Source organism: Humulus lupulus, chromosome 1 (assembly GCF_963169125.1).
Source record: "Humulus lupulus chromosome 1, drHumLupu1.1, whole genome shotgun sequence".
Taxonomy (NCBI): Eukaryota; Viridiplantae; Streptophyta; class Magnoliopsida; order Rosales; family Cannabaceae; genus Humulus; species Humulus lupulus.
In genome coordinates this window covers 8,696,720-8,702,995 of record NC_084793.1, presented here as the reverse complement: position 1 = coordinate 8,702,995, position 6,276 = coordinate 8,696,720, and positions in this window count along the sequence as shown.

Genomic DNA, 6,276 nt, shown 5'->3' with positions numbered 1-6,276 from the left:
AATCTATATATTTAATTCATTTCCTATATATATATATGCGCGTAATGGTTACGTTACGATATCAAATTCTTCACCGTTGGATTTGAATATATATATATATATAAATAATAAATCTTAACAAAGGAGTTCAACTCAATTATATATTTTGTTAACAAAATGTATAGTGATTCTTAAATAAGTAAGAAAAGCTGGAAAAAATTAGAATATTCTATTAAAGTTAACAAAATAAATTATTAAAATTAAAAAAATATATTATTTACACTTTTTATATAGATGAAATATAGTGAGAAATAGTGTATATAATATTTTTTCTTATTAGTAATTTCAAATCAAAATCAATATTAATTTTTATTTACGGAAAAAATAATTTTAGTGTATATAGGAAGAGTTGGCATCAAACTTTTTGTTTGAAAGTTGATAAGAATATAATAAAGTTGTATCTCTTATTATAAGCAACCCAATAATATGCAAATCTTGATCATAAAGGTTGTCTTTTTTCACTTTAAAATTTCTAAGTATGACACTTTTTTTTTTTGCTTTTCTTTGAAACACGTTATTATTAATTTCAGCTTATTTGTCTACCAATTCTTCTTATTTATTGGCGTCCCTTTCTATAGAATAATCTTACCTCACATCATCATATTGTGTATTGATTTTACATAATTATTTTCTTCATATATGGTTGTTTTTTTCCTCTTATGCTTAAAGCCAAATAATATATTTATCTTCATTCACACCTATTCACACCTCATTTCAATATTATAGTAACCATGATAACGAGACATAAATATATTGGCCAAATTACTATCTCCATGATAACCATGATAACCGTAAATAGAGGTCTTAATTACTATCTCCAAATTATATAATTAAATTCAACACACGTGGAGAGATATTTACCTTGTATTATATATAATAGGGTTTATATTTTTTTAGATTTTATATTTTGTCTAATTACTTCTTTGGACTTTGTATTTTGATAAATGATCTTTTAGACTCTGTGTTTTGTAAAATTATTCAAATAAAATCCTAAATTCAATTTTGATTAAAGTTTTTTTTAGCTAAAATTACAAATAATTCACTAAACTAACAATTTAAAACAAAAACAAAATTATTTTGCCTAACATGTGTTGTTATAATTTAGATTTTATGTTTCACAAAATATTTAGAAATAATATTATAGACTTAATTTTTGTTAAAATATTTTCAAATATAATATTTTATGATCAGTTTATCGACTACTTTCTCTACTTCTTTATTTGAACTCATTGCATGGCCAACAACTCAAAAATTAATCTTATAATTAAAAATATTTTGATTAAAATTAAGTTTAGGATATCATTTTGATCTATTTTATAAAACACGGAATCTGAATTATAATTTAATAAAACACAAACTTTGATCACGTATTTAGGAAAAACACAAAGGCCAAAATAATATTTTCTCTCCACCTTCTCCTCCTTATCATTATTATTATTATTATTATTATTATAGAGTAAGAACAATCTATACTTTAATTAATTGTGGATAATTTCAAAAGGACATTAACAAATAATCAAATTGTGGGTGTCATCAACGAACAAATAGCAAGTAGTAGCGTACAATACGCTACTTACAAGAATTAGATGATCAAAATTTTCTTTTCAAAACTAATTTTTTTTATATATATAATTAAAAAAAGCTGCTATGTTTTGACTATGTAGATTATTTTTCAAATAAAAATTTGCAAAACTACCTAAAATTCATTTTTCAACTCTAAAGTCCTCAATTATTGCTCTCTAATGAATTTGGATTATTATTTATATAAAATACTTGTGCATGTGAAAGCCTTAAATCGGCTTCATGATTAATTGCTAATATATATAGATTCCAAAGGGAGTAGTTACTTAGAGAATAGAGTAATAATTATATGACTAATGGCCTAGTATGCATCATGCATGATATCTCTTCTATATTATATTATATAATAAGTGTGCAGAATAACAAAATTTTTTGGTTTCGACAGTTTTTTATTTTTTTAATGTTAATTTTAACGGAATATTTTTATATTTAATGGTAGTTTGTAAATACTTAAATTTAAATAAAATTAAAAAAATTTAAAATTAAAATAGGATATTTTACAACGATAATTATTTAAAAATAATAAATAATTAAACAAATTAAAATATGATATTTTTCATATATTTTATCATGATAATTATTTTAAAATAATAAATAATTAAACAAACTAAAATATGATTTTTTTTTAGATATTTTACAATATTAATTATTTAAAAATAATAAAATCACACGTTTTATAACTTAAATAAAATTTAATTAAACTTAATAAAATCACTTATTAGAATAATATCATATTAAATATATAATATAATATGCTGTGAATTAGCAACAAATTACTTTTTTTTTTTTAAAAAAAACTAGCAAGAAACTTAAATTTAAAATTCACGTATAATATTTAATATTACATTAAACATATAATATATAATCTCTTGTTGTCACTCCCAAATTCAAAAACTAAAACAAACATAAATTTAAACAAAAATAAATAAATTATTTAATTAAAATAGTATATTTTTATTTCAAAATTTATATGACATTAATATAAATTTAATAAAAATAATTAATAAATTCTATAAATAAAACTAAGCAAATTTGAATATTACACGTTGGTTCTATCTAGTATATTACAAAGCTCTCTTTTGTTGAACCTTTATAAATTAGACTTTTAAATTTCAATTTTATTAAAGGCACGTGTATGCTTATATGTCTCTGAAAAAAGAGATTAATAAATTCATTTCTTGTACAAAAAAATATAATTTCATTGACTTTGTAATCTCTTATTAAATAACCCTCATGACACAATTAAGTACATATTTTTATATTGGTTTTTCACATAATAATTAACTAAAACGAGGGAACATGTACAACTTATTTTGGAACAAAGAAAAAGAACGTCAACACATCCATATTTTCCAGTTTTTATATTTATTTTTCGAATAATAATATGTGTACTAAAATTATACACAAAAATATTATACTAACTAAAAATGGGTCTCGCTTGAAATAGGTCTATTTTGACCTGTATCTATTTATACTAAACCCAAACCCACTAATTTTGTGTCATGTTGTCATGTCATGACCTATATTGTCAGTTATTGTAATGTTTTGGTGCATAATTCTTTGTGCATATATCATTACTCATATTTTTTTAATGGACGACGCGACTATTAAAGAAAAAAAATTAATTTGACCTTTTAAAAAAAACTACAAAATAAGGACATTGTTGAATTCTTAATGAAATTTTAAGTATATTGTACTCTCATTTCTTGCTTGCTTATCTCATTTCTTGGTTAAGTTATTAAATTATGATATCAAATTAAAATTCATAGATTTTATTTATCACTAATTATGAGATAAAATCAATGATAAAAAAAATCAAGAGATAAAATCAACATAAGGTAATAAATACTTTTTAGTTAAAATCACTGTGGAGATCTTTCCTAAAAATCCTAACTAACCCAACTGTATTAGCTGTCAACTAATCTTGGCAGCCTATATATATATGTGTGTTGTTGTCTTTCATTTCAAGGAGCGTGAAAAAGAAAGTGTGAAAGAAAGAGGAGAGAAGTTGTTTTGAGAGAAAGAGAGAATACAGAGAAAGAGAATTTGAGCTTGTGTATTGTGAGGACTGAGAGAGAAACACAACTGTTAGAAAGTGTTTGAGATTATAACCTTAAAGAGAGAAAGGTTCTTGGGAGTCCTGAAGTGCTTGTTCTCAACTGTAATTGTATTCAGAGATATTGATGATGATGATAGTGGATCAAACAGGATGTAGGCCAGATTGATCTGGTTCGAACCTGTATAAAAATTCTGGGTGTTCTTCATTTATTTTTCTGCATTTAACTTTTGATTACTAGCATTTCCTTATAACTAATCTGATATATTAGTTATTGTAATTGTTTATGTCATTGCTGATCAAATTCTAAGAGTCTTGATCACAGAAAACATAAGAGTTTTCCTACAATATCAGAGCCAGGTTCCACGATCAAGAGGAGAGATCAAGATTCAAAGCTTCCGCATAAAGAATTGTTCAAGAACAGAATCAAGAAAGTATGTCAACAATGGCAAAGTTTGAACTGGAGAAATTCGATGGCACCAATGATTTTGCCTTATGGAGAGAGAGTTTAAAAGGTATCTTAGTGCATCAAAAGGTGGCTAAAGTGCTCGGAGATCAAAAGCTTTTGGCAGAGAAGAAACCAGAAGAAATTGCTGAAATGGAGGAGATGGCTTATTACACGATCATCATGTATCTTTCCAATGGAGTAAGAAGGAAATTAACTTCAGAAAAGACTGCAAAGGGTCTTTGGGACAAGCTGGAACAATTGTACCTGAAGCCATCCGTTTCGAACAAAATAAATCTTCTTGAAAGATTATATGGTTTTAGAATGAACTCCTCTATCTCTTTAGATGAAAATATTGATAAATTTAATGAGATTATTGTTGGTTTGGCTAATATTGAACATAAGGTAGATGAAGAAAGTCAAGCAATTATCTTGCTCAGATCATTACCAATTGCCTATCAAGAAGTCAAAGCAGCAATAAAGTATGGCAGAGATGTGATTGCTTTGGAGGATGTTCTTGGAGCTTTAAAGTCGAAGGAGTTCGAGTTACAACTTGAGAAAGAAACCAGGAAAGATGAGGCTTACTTTGTTCGAGGAAGAAATCTAAAGAGAGGCTCATCCAGAGGAAATCAATCACACCATCCAAGGTCGAAGTCAAGAGGGAAAGACTCAAGACAGTGTTATCACTGTGGGAAAACTGGACATATTAGGAGATTTTGCAATCTGTTAAGAAATCAACAAGGGTCCAGATCAAACCAGGACCAGAGAAGACCAATCTACAATCAACTTCATAATGAAAACAAGCACCAGCAAGGAATGAAGTCTCATAATGATTCTACAGCTGTGGCAGAAACCAAAGATGACTGCTCATCAGGAGGAGAACTTTTCTCAATATCTGAGAAATCAAATATCAAAGAGTGGACCCTTGATTCAGGATGCACTTACCATATGTGTCCTAACTTAGATTCATTTTTTGATTATAAAGAAACTGATGGTGGTAGAGTACTAATGGGGAATGATGTTTCTTGCAGGGTAATTGGTCTAGGAAAGGTGCCAATTCGACAGTTCAATGGAGAGGTGAAAGTGCTCAACAATGTGAGACACATACCCGAATTGAGAAGGAATTTGATATCCTTGGGAGCTCTTGAAGAAGAAGGATATGGCTACAAGTCTTTGAATGGGAACCTAAAGATCACAAAAGGATCTTTACTGGTCATGAAAGGAAAGAGAGTCAATGGACTATATGTACTAGAAGGAGAAACTGTAGCCATTGCTGAAACATCTGTAGTTAAGACTCAGGAAACTGAGATGCATCTGTGGCACCAACGAATGAGGCATATTAGTGAGCAGGGGCTGAGAGAGCTTCACAAGCAAGGGAGCATAGACAAGTTGAAGACTTGTGCATTACCTTTCTGTGAAGCATGTGTATTTGGAAAGCAACACAAGATTAAATTCACAACTGCTACACACAATACAAAGAAGGTTTTGGAGTATGTTCATGCGGATTTGTGGGGGCCAAGTAGAGTTCCGACTCATTCTGGTAAGTTTTATTTCTTATCCATTATAGATGATTTTAGTAGATGTGTTTGGACATATTTGCTTAAAACTAAAGATGAGTGTCTAGAGAAGTTTAAAATTTGGAAAAACCAAGTAGAAAATCAAACAAATCTTAAACTTAAGACACTTAGAACTGACAATGGATTAGAATTTATAAATAATGAGTTTGATGATCTATGTAATGAGTATGGAATCACAAGGCACAGAACCGTAGTTAGAACCCCACAACAGAATGGAGTGGCTGAATGCATGAATAGGACCTTATTGAATAAAGTGAGATGTTTGCTTATTAGTTCTGGTCTAGGGAAGTCATATTGGGGAGAGGCTTTAGCAACTGCTAGTTATCTTATAAATAGAAGCCCAAATCGTGTTATACAACTTAAGACCCCATATGAAATGTGGAATGGCAAGCCTCCTAGTCTTAAACACTTGAGAGTTTTTGGTTGTGCAGCATATGCACACCAAACAGAGGACAAACTAGATGCTAGATCCATTAAGGGAATTTTTCTTGGATACCCTTTAGGCACAAAAGGATATAGAATTTGTTTGAATCAAAATGGTAGACCTAAGGTCATAATTTCAATAAATGTAGTGTTTA